Source organism: Schistocerca serialis, chromosome 6, assembly GCF_023864345.2.
Source record: "Schistocerca serialis cubense isolate TAMUIC-IGC-003099 chromosome 6, iqSchSeri2.2, whole genome shotgun sequence".
In the NCBI taxonomy this organism is placed as follows: domain Eukaryota; kingdom Metazoa; phylum Arthropoda; class Insecta; order Orthoptera; family Acrididae; genus Schistocerca; species Schistocerca serialis.
The window spans coordinates 751,331,437-751,342,925 of record NC_064643.1 but is presented as its reverse complement, the minus strand read 5'-3'; the positions used below and the strand labels follow the sequence as shown (position 1 = coordinate 751,342,925).

Here is an 11,489-nt window from a genome sequence, read left to right as displayed (position 1 = left end):
GTAGTTAAGTCTGGCACGACGACAAACTCTTGTTCAAATCGTGCCCCACATATCTCGAAGTTGACAAAATCTGTTTTGTGACCGGTTTACTGACCTTCCCAGTAGCACCGATAATTTTCACTCCTGTTACTGGCATAACTACGATGCCAGGTCTGTCTTTCAGTAACTCAAATATTTTCCCAGATACAGCACTCAATTCTGCACCGGTGTCAATCAACACGTTAAGTTGTAGGTCGTGCATATTAACAGACGCTACTATCTGTCTACACTTGTCCTCGACGGTTTCTTTATTTTCCCACAGTAAATCCTCGTCTATATCCAGGTCATTCCAGAAAAAACCATCCGCCTTTGATCCCAAATCCGGTTTATCTGGCGGCTTTTTCAGCCTCTGTTCACATACAGTTTTAATTTCAACACGTCTGTCCTGAGGCTTAGTCTGTAGCGTCGCCTCCAATACCGAAACCTTTTCCTGTAACTCGTCAACTAGTGAGTGTTGCTTTGCTATCAATTCACTAATTGTCACCTTCGTTGATTCCTCTTTAGTCAGATTGATCTCATCTGCCAATCTACCTGGAGGAATGTGCCCAGTAGTATCTGCAATTACTTCCTCTAGATCTGCGCAACCCACACTGTTATCGTCTGACCGTATAACGTCAGCTCTAACCTCATACACTCTGTAATCTGCGTGCTTTTGTACCAATCGTGTCCAGCTATCACTAAAATTTTCATAATCTTTCTCCTTAATACTCTCGCAACGTTTAAACTGGAGGTTTGCGTCGGATGGGTCGGCTACTTCTATCACTATAACTTTCGGTAAAGTCTGCCGGTTAGGGCCAGAACTTTCCGTTACTACTTCACCATTCAACTCCTGCGGGACGAAACACGACGCATCTTGCTCGTGCTCCCCATTAACATCAACTATTTCTGGTAAAGTCTGCCGGTTAGGGCCAGAACTTTCCATCACTTCACAAATACTATCTTCCTGTGGGACGAGACGCGGCAAATTCTGCCCGCGCTCTCCATAAATACTTCTCCCGTACAGGCCCCTATAATCTCTTAGTTCGTCGTATAAGCGACCGAACTGCCTTAACCAGACCTCATCCCTCTCTGCATCCCCTCGCTCAATGACGGACGTGTTATCCGACATCTGATCTTCTCTCAACAATTGCGAATCATTCTTAAACTCAATCTCCAGTTCCGCTGTGGGTATTACAGCAGGCACCTTATAATCGATTTCCGGAACACTACTTAAATTGTTCTCACTGACAGTGAATGTATTTTCTACTGCCGTGTATACAGTTGATCTACTACTTGTGGACGCACTCCTTTCTCCTAACACTGGCACACTCTCCCGCCGTTGATTAGACCATACGGAATTTTCATAACGACGACACCTGGGTTTTCTCCTGTTATTGGGCCGCCAAAATTTCTCCACGCCCGGTCGGCCCCTCACCGGCGCGGCTAATGGTTTCCCTGTCTCGTCCCAGCAGATACGGTCCCCGGATGCTGCTGAGGCGGCTGATCACACCCTCTGGCGTTATTACTATTGCGCGAAGCCCGTATCACGCTAGTATGATACTGGTTTCCGTTATTCCTGTTATTATTTGCATTGTATCGATTGTTATTACGGTCCGAACCATTATTGTTATTGCTGCCATGGTTGCGGTATGCATTATTCCCATGGTTATCGTAGTTGTGGTACCCATTGTTGTTACCACGGCCTCTACCACTGTCGCGATTATTGCGCCAATTGTCCTCATCCTCCACTCTTTCCAGGAAATTATTTATTGTTCTGTAATTGCTCCCTACGTAGCGTTTTGTGTCATCTGGAAGCTTTTTGTAGAGTTCCCAGACTATTTCGGATTCCGTGCGGCGATCACGCAAGTATTCCAACTTGCGGATCCAGCCCTCACAAAACTCCTTCATCGAGCCGCGCGAATTCGCATCGAAAGGCCTCGATACGACAAATTCGCGCCAGACACTTTGCTGTTTTTGCTCTGACCAGTATTCAGCCAGAAACAAATTTTTAAATTCGTCAAAAGTCAGGTTCGTAATGTTGAGGTTTAAGCCCCAACGCTTGGCATCACCAGCCAACACATCAATAATCGCATTAATTTTTCTCTCATCAGTCCATGATCTGGGTAAAACTCTTTCACAATTTTTAATGAAATCCGTCGGGTGTATACCGCCTTTTTTCAAGGGGTCGAACCGCTCCTCTTTCGTCAACAACTCCGAACTATGTGCACAGATTGGCACATAGCTCTGTTTTTCGTCAAGTTTCCTTTCTAATTCCGACACCCTCGTAATCACTTGGCAAGTGGTTGTCGCAAGCGTTTCCACTTCCCTCTTTTTCTCTTCGCAGGTATTAGCCTGCTTCGTCACTTTGGTATCTACTTCGGATACTAAAGCCTTTAAAGTTTCCACCTTCTTTTGATCCTCTTTTTTCACTAATTGAATTTGTTCCGTCACCTTATTCTCGATGATCGGAGCAACTGATTCTCCTACACTTTTCTCGATTCTGCTAATTTCAGAATTAAAACGAGTATTTATGCTCGCAATTTCCGCCTGAACGCCTATCATTTCCTGTTTAAGATTACCGATTTCGGTATTAATTACAACAATATCTTCTTTGATTTTATCAACTTTTGTGTTAACAACTCCAACATTGTTGTTAACAACGTTAATAGCTTTGTTCTGATTGTCTAGCATCCGTTCAAATTTTTCAGACTGAGCTTCTTGCTTGACCGATTGACTCTTGATTTCGTTAATCAAAACGTTCAATAAATCAGTTAAATTCCCGGAAACTACCGGTTTTACTTCCGTAGCGGCTTCCTCTTTAATTGTCCCCCCGTATTCGTCATCAAGGGATTCAGATTTGATTTTCACTTCTGATTCCGAAACATTTTCTAAAGTTTGGAATTCCATTTCTGCTCTTTGTTGCGTTTCGCCGGTCGCGTCTTTCATGCTAGCCGCCTGCCCCTGAACAATGGGTACCGCGGTGCGCGTTTCCCACTGTTCGACCGATTGTTCCGTATCCAAGTCTACCAAATTTTGGCAATTGTTGCCTTCACTCATTTTAATAATTTTCAATATAACTGCCAAATCTCAACTCTAATTAGGATTCCTCACACGAATATTCTCGCTGACGTATCGACCATTTCGTAACCAGTACTTTGTTACGAGATTTGTACAATGCAAAATTCGTGTCCAGAACAACCTCAAATTTGAAGATTGTCCTGTCACCAGGTCGCCACGTGTAACCTCCCCCCTCACTTATCGACCTTAAAGACAGTGAAAAATTAAACCGCGTGTACCTAATGGAAATTTGGGAAAAGCAATCGTCACCGAAGTTAATCTATCGGTAAAGAGGGAGGGAAGGGTTACATCTAAATGAAAGGAAAAATGCAAATGAAACTGGTGGAAATTAATTTTGAAAAGGGATAAAGTTAATAAAGAAAGTAAATGTGCGGCCGTTACGTTAACAATTAACTAGCGATAATTAGATATTTGAGATTTGGGGGAAATCACGGTCGCCAGTCCTAAGGACAATTACTATAGTAACTGAAAAAGAAAGGTTATTACACATATAATTAACACTAGAAGCGTGGCAACTGAAGGTTGACACGTGTAGTGTGAAAACTGAAAGTTTGTCAGAAGTAATAAATTTCGCTACACTCTGACTTAATTTAGCAAAAGAATTAATAAAACCGGAAAATCGAAAGTTAATTTAGTGACTGAAGTTAATAGTGAGCTTTCTTTCTGAAGCACATCGAAATCCAGTAAAATACGGTTAGTCTTGGACTACCTCAACAATCATTTCAAAAGCAACTTGACTCTACGCAATTTAGAAACAAGAGATTTTACTTTGAACTTGAATTAAATGATTCTGAACTATTAACAATAGTAAAATTTAGTACGTACCAAGCTGAGCTGCAGTCACAGGTAACTAAAATACGGTAACAAAACTCGCACTCTTAATTTGTGCTTGTGCAATCTAAATATTGTAGCCAGCTGAACTTTGAAATTAAAGCAGTGAAATGGAATTATGCTGGCGTTTGAATTTCAACGACACTCGGGTTCATTTCGGAAAAGGAAGGGACCCTGCTTGGCAATGCAATTGGGACAATGAGCAACAAAGGTTCATGCTAAGTTGCTGTAATTTTGCGAGGCAAATGGAACAATTTGAAAAGCTGAGGTCTGCCATACAGTTCTGAAACTTTACGTGCTTTTAGTCTTCCTTGTTGGTTGATTGAAGGTTCGAAGCCGTCGATCGAGGAGGTGGCGACAGTCACTCATTGTCGGCCGTCGCTGTTGCAGAAGCTGGATGTTGGCGCGCCTTCTTCTCGACACGGTCACCAGGCGAAACGGGCTCTTGATGTGCGCCAGCTAATGCTTCCCGTCCGCGACACCATGTCAGAAACTATCATCGCGAGTCGAGCGCAATTACATGCTGCCAAACCCCGAAAGCGCGGCAACTCGCGGGAGCGTCACACAACACACCTGCTCCACTCGCTACTCCAGCCAGACTCTCACTGTTCTGCCCGCGCTCCACGCGGCAGAGTTAACACTACCAAAGATCCTACACACTTTGATTCTTCACACGACCTATCGACGTAATCGTTCGATAGCAGTTTTCCCTAGGCAAGACCCAGCGTAAAAATACAAATAATATTTACGAAACAAACCAATTATACATCGACATAAATGCATAAATATATATATATACAAATAGTAAAACAATTACAATATGTATAGACACAGAAATGTCATATATTCAGGTAACTAAAATAAGGAAAACAAATTATAGTACAATAGATGGAAATAGGAGGATATGCATTTCCGGCGTTACAAGGGTACACAGGTGGCAGATGTCATCTTTTGACGTTGTATTCAGCCAAGAACGTACAATATAACATCTTAATACAGTGCAAGTGTCAAGGGTAGTCTGTTTGATCCGAGAAGGATGGACTTTCAAAATGGTTCAAATGGCTCTAGGCGGTATAGGACTTAACATCTGAGGGCATCAGTCCCCTAGACTTAGAACTACTTAAATCTAACTAACCTAAGGACATCACACACGTCCATGCTCGAGGCAGGATTCGAACCTGCGACCGCAGCAGCAGCGCGGTTCCGGACTGAAGCTCCTAGAACCGCTCGTCCACAGCGGCCGGCGATGGACTTTCGGTCGTGTTGCTGCTGACGTCGGTGTCTCTCCATGTGTCATGTATAGGTTGCGGACAGGCTACAGGGAGAACTGGACAAGGTCGCCAGTGCATTACAAACCCACGTGAAGGTCGGTATGTGGCCGCGTCTGCGTTGCGGCGCCGTACGGTTACCGCCAGACCACTGCAAGACGACCTTAGAAGGACCACTGGAGCCGCTGTGTCCTATCGGACTGTAATGGACAGGTTACGAGAAGGGACCTCACGACCCACACGTCGTGTTCGAGTACACCACTTGACACGGAAACGTCTTCCAGCTCGCCTTCAGTTCTGCCGTTCCCAAGTCAACTGGCAACTCCGTCATTGGCCGAAGGCATTATTCACAGATGAGTCCGGATATCCTCTGACGCGCAGTGCTGGCCGCGTTCGTGTGCTGAGACCCATGGTGGGTAGTACCTGCCAGATATTGTCCAAGAAATTGACACATATCAGGGGTTCTTTGATGTTATGCGGAGACTACAGTGATGGCCACCATACGGATCTTGTTGTCCATGGACGCCTTACCACTAGGCAGTGCGTCGAACAGATCGTTTCGGACTATGTGGTGGCTTCTACATACAGTGGTGGGCCTCAGTTCCTTCTGTTGCTACGGTCCATGTGGCGGGTGCCAGGGGGGAGGTCTTGCGAACCATGGACACTGAAGTAATGGATTGGCCGGCGGTAAGTCCCGACCTAAACCACATCGTGCGTACGTGCAACGTGCTTGACAGACGTGTTTGTGGTCGTCCTGTCCCACGAAAGACCATGCAAGAAAACTCACTGGCTCTTATTCAAGAATGGGAACGGATACCTCAGTACGACCTCCGTAGACGTGTACGGAGAGTGCCACGTAGGTGTCAGGCAGAGTTAAACGTTCACAGAGGGCACACACGTTACTGAAACACTCAGAAGTCCAATGGAAAGCGCCCATGTTGACGGGATGAAAGATTTCTTCCACTTTGTTTCCGATACATGTGGGACATTTCTGTTGTTCTTATGGTTAGAGGATAAGTGGTGTTTTGTTGTGTTCTTATTTTTTGAATATAAGGGTATAATTTGGTAATATATCCATTGCTCAATTACTGATCAATGGAGTATGCCAGACGCCCAAAGTCATATTCCCTTATTTCTTTTGAGCCGTATATTATACTAACTGGAAAAGACCCACATAACTTGCTATTTTCTTAATTTATTTTCGGAACTGGAAGAAATGTGCAATTAATCATCTAATTTATCAAAGTTTATTTCCACAAATTACATTTCGTGTGGTGCATTTGGGTGCAAAGATGAATAAATTTTGTGACACTTCGAAATTTTGGCTTTGTGATTTATTTATAGCCATACTGAATGCAAGTCGCAGCAGAAATTGGAGCCTTTTAAAACTGAGTGGTAAACCAGTTCAAATGAGTGGAATTCGTGGTATGGATACTGACCAACCGTTTTCTTCTCCGGTTAATATTTCCACTTCGTTGGTATTGTTTAAAAGCATTTATTTCGTCTTAGTTCATCATTATTTCAATGGATTTCAATTTTTTTTTTCTTCCCCTGATATCGTATCCTGCATACGCTCCTGTGTTTGTAGAACTACGTCATTCTATGTTGCTAGAATTTTTCGCTCAGATTACCTTGCTTTGTTTAGGTACCGGGTGATCAAAAAGTCAGCATAAATTTGAAAACTGAATAAATCGCGGAATAATGTAGATAGAGAGGTACAAATTGACACACATGCTTGGAATGACATGGGGTTTTATTAGAACAAAAAAAAAGTCCGACAGATGGCGCTTCATCTGATCAGAATAGCAAAAATTAGCATAACAAAGTAAGACAAAACAAAGATGATGTTCTTTACAGGAAATGCTCAATATGTCCACCATCATTCCTCAAAAATAGCTGTAGTCGAGAAATAATGTTGTGAACAGCACTGCAAAGCATGTCCGTAGTTATGGTGTGGCATTGGCGTCGGATGTGATCTTTCAGCATCCCTAGAGATGTCGGTCGATCACGATACACTTGCGATTTCCGGTAATCCCAAAGCCAATCGCACAGACTGAGGTCTGGGGACCTGGGAGGCCAAGCATGACGAAAGTGGCGGCAGAGCACACGATCATCACCAAAGGACGCGCGCAAGAGATCTTTCACGCGTCTAGCAATATGGGGTGGTTCTAATAAAACCCCATGTCATTCCAAGCATGTGTGTGAATTTTTACCTCTCTATCTACATTATTCCGTTGTTTATTAAGTTTTCAAATTTATACTGACTTTTTGATCACCCGGTACTTTCTCTCTGTAAGCAAATGCACTTTTCCGATGGGTGTCTTCAGTATGTCGCCCAGTTCATCGGCTAAGATGATATTACCGGACTGCGGATTAATGCGACATGTGACGTTTCCAAGTTGTATTCAAGGACATTCGGAAACGTTCCTTAACTTTCGAAAAAAATCGTTAACGCTGAAAAACATCATAGAATAATATCGATTATTTTCTCTTGCAAAATAAATAGATGCGACGGAGACATAATCTGTCCTGATGATCAGGACCATTTCAGAAATTCATGTCTCGAAAAAGCCAACAGCTACTACGGCAGAACCATCATAGCACCAAGACGAAAACGGAGGGTGTAAAAACCATTGATTTAGGGTGAATGGTTTTCGAGGTATCGTCAGCTTCACCCACAAACATTTCACTTTTTATTTGTACCTACACTAATTAAGGCTGCACACTCTACTAATGTTAAGCTTAGTTTCCATGGAAAACAGATAACAAGCACACTTCGAACTCACTCATTGTACATCGATGAAGTATTGCCGCCGCAGTGTGGATATACACCCCTTCAATAACAGTACACCAGAAAACATTTTTGTCTCCAGTCATCATTGGTTCCATCGAAATTTCCACGAATTTATCTCCATTCATGCCATTCACAAAGCCATTACAAACCGAGCGAGTCGTACTGCGCGAAGAGCACGTCGGCGTAAGCTACTGGCTCATGATGTCGGCCACTGCGGTTTTAGGGTGCTGGGGGGAGATGTAGGCAGCAATTGGGCGACTGCGTGAGCGCGTGTCGTGCGTGCGCGCCGTTCCGCGCCCACACCTGCTGCCAGCGCCCCACGCAGCCCTACGCACAGAGACAGACTGCCGCCACGCACGCAACCAGACGTCAAACCGCCGCTCTGGTCGAGCGGATACTGCGAGCGGCCAAGGTGGCGTGGATGCCACGACCGCAGGGTCCCAGAGGGAGTGTTACACACACAATCCGCTCAGCAGTGCCTTGCAATTAATAAGCCAGTTTGCAACGGGTGTTTTACTCCGAGTCTTATCATTCTATAGATCGAACTTGCAAGTTAGTACTTAGGTTAGAGTTTCATCAACGTCGACGTTTCCACGGGTTACACTACTGCCCATTAAAATTGCTACACCAAGAAGTAACGCACAGGATAAACGGGTATTCAAAAATGGTTCAAGTGGCTCTGAGCACTATGGGACTCAACATCTAAGGTCATCAGTCCCCTAGAACTTAGAACTACTTAAACCTAACTAACCTAAGGACATCACACAACACCCAGTCATCACGAGGCGGAGAAAATCCCAGACCCTGCCGGGAATCGAACCCGGGAACGGGAAGCGAAAACGCTACCGCACGACCACGAGCTGCGGACTAAACGGGTAGTCATTGGACAAATATATTATACTAGAACTGACATGTGATTACATTTTCACGCAGTTTGGGTGCATAGATCCTGAGAAATCAGTACCCAGAACAACCACCTCTGGCCGTAATAACGGCCTTGATACGCCTGGGCATTGAGTCAAACAGAGCTTGGATGGTGTGTACAGGTACAGCTGCCCATGCAGCTTCAACACGATACCACATTTCATCAAGAGTAGTGACTGGCGTATTGTGACGAGCCAGTTGTTCGGCCACCATTGACCAGACGTTTCCAACTGGTGAGAGATCTGGAGAATGTGCTGGCCAGGGCAGCAGTCGAAAATATTTTCTGTATCCAGAAAGGCCCGTACAGGACCTGCAACACGCAGTCGTGCATTATCCTGCTTAAATGTAGGGTTTCGCAGGGATCGAATGAAGGGTAGAGCCACGGGTCGTAACACATCTGAAATGTAACGTCCACTGTTCAACGTGCCGTCAATGCGAACAAGAGGTGACCGAGAAGTGTAACCAATGGCACCCCATACCATCACGCCAGGTGATACGCCAGTATGGCGATGACGAATACACGCTTCCAATGTGCGTTCACCGCGATGTCGCCAAACACGGATGCGACCATCATGATGCTGTAAACAGAACCTGTATTCATCCGAAGAAATGACGATTGGCCATTTGTGCACCCAGGTTCGTCGTTGAGTACACCATCGCAGGCGCTCCTGTCTGTGATGCATCGTCAAGGGTAACCGCAGCCATGGTCTCCGAGCTGATAGTCCATGCTGCTGCAAAAGTCGTCGAACTGTTCGTGCAGATGGTTGTTGACTTGCAAACGTCCCAATCTGTTGACTCAGGGATCGAGATGTGGCTGCACGATCCGTTACATTCATGCGGATAAGATGCCTGTCATCTCGACTGCTAGTGATACGAAGCCGTTGGGATGCAGCACGGCGTTCCGTATTACTCTCCTGAACCCACCGATTTTATATTCTGCTAACAGTCATTGGATCTCGACCAACGCGAGCAGCAATGTCGCGATACGATAATCGCAATCGCGATAGGCTACAATCCGACCTTATCATAGTCGGAAACGTGATGGTACGCATTTCTGCTCCTTACATGAGGCACCACAACAACGTTTCACCAGGCAACGCCGGTCAACTACTGTTTGTGTATGAGAAATCGGTTGGAAACTTTCCTCATGTCAGCACGTTGTAGGTGTCGCCACCGGCGCCCACCTTGTTTGAATGCTCTGAAAAGCTAATCATTTGCTTATCACAGCATCTTCTTCGTGTCAGTTAAATTTCGCGTCTGTAGCACGTCATCTTCGTGGTGTAGTAGTTTTAATGGCCAGTAGTGTATTTAGGTACTATTCATGACGTGACACAGTGGGTCGGGTAGGTTACTAAAGAATATCGTGATACAGTGGATCGAATAGGTTACTAAAAAATATGGTGATACAGTGGATCGAGTACCTTACTAGAGTGTGCCCATAAGTTGAAAACAAAAGTAAAAATACTCATAATTGAAAATACGATCTATATAGCACTCCGTCTGCAGCCACATCGGGACCATCCGACCGCCGTGTTGTCCTCAGTTGAGGACGCGGATAAGAGGGGCGTGTGGTCAGCACATCGCTCTCCCAGTCGTTATGATACTTTTCTGTGACGGGAGCCGCTACTGTTCGGTCGAGTAGCTCCTCAATTGGTATTACGAGGCTGAGAGCACCCCGAAAAATGGCAACAGTGCATGGCAGCCCGGACGGTGACCCATCCAAGTGCCGGCCACGCCCGACAGCGCTTAACTTCGGTGATCTGACGGGAACCGGTGTATCCACTGCGGCAAGGCCGTTGCTGCGATCTACATAGGGTGCATCGTAATTAGAAGTGAATACTGACACTTATAACTGTATAAGTTAAGAGATGCAGAAACGTTCACGTGAACATTTTCCCTTTGCGAGATAACTGTCAATGTGTGACTGTGAGCCTCCATTGACTTCAGTAAGAAGTAGGCTCCTTGTTAGTGCAAGTGTGTTCACTGATGTGATGTCTTCTAGCGAGTCAGTTTGGATCAAGACGGATAGATCGAGCAGTGTGTGTACCTGAGCCTCCAAGATTTTATGTTGTCAATAATTTGAATTTTTCCCTTCGGGTCATACATTGACTTAGCAAATGCCATAGGACGGTTGGTGCTGTTGGCGCAGGTGTGTTGCATGCGCACCACACCCCTCCTGAGACAATTGCAGTCGTGCTGGAGATCTTCTGAGAAGTCTCTGTTGGTCCATCAACTAGTTAAATAATTGTCAATATCAAAAAATTCTTGAACATCTTTGTAGTTAAGATGTTATTTTATTTTATTTTGACGACACTTCTGAGAAGTGGTTGTGCAAGTGACCTGTGTAACACATAACGCCGTTGTGAGCTGACGCCGTCAGAACTGGATATGGTCGTCGGTGCCCGACGGATGGGAATTTCGATTTCGGTACTGGTGCAGGTATTCAGTTTCACGCGTTCAGTCGTGTCCAGCTGTATCGTGAATGGTTGAATGAGGGCATCACAAAAGACGAACTACCGTCCTTCCTGCGACCCTCAATGACCGTGACAGGCTACGTCAGAAACCGATCGTAAGTA

The 11,489-nt window shown here is 45.1% G+C and overlaps 1 pseudogene; it reads right to left on the bottom strand.

Annotated features, from left to right (window-relative positions):
* Window positions 1-10,596: 10,596 nt before the first annotated feature.
* LOC126485470 (5S ribosomal RNA) lies at window positions 10,597-10,714 on the bottom strand (annotated as a pseudogene).
* Between the last annotated feature and the right edge of the window lie 775 nt (window positions 10,715-11,489).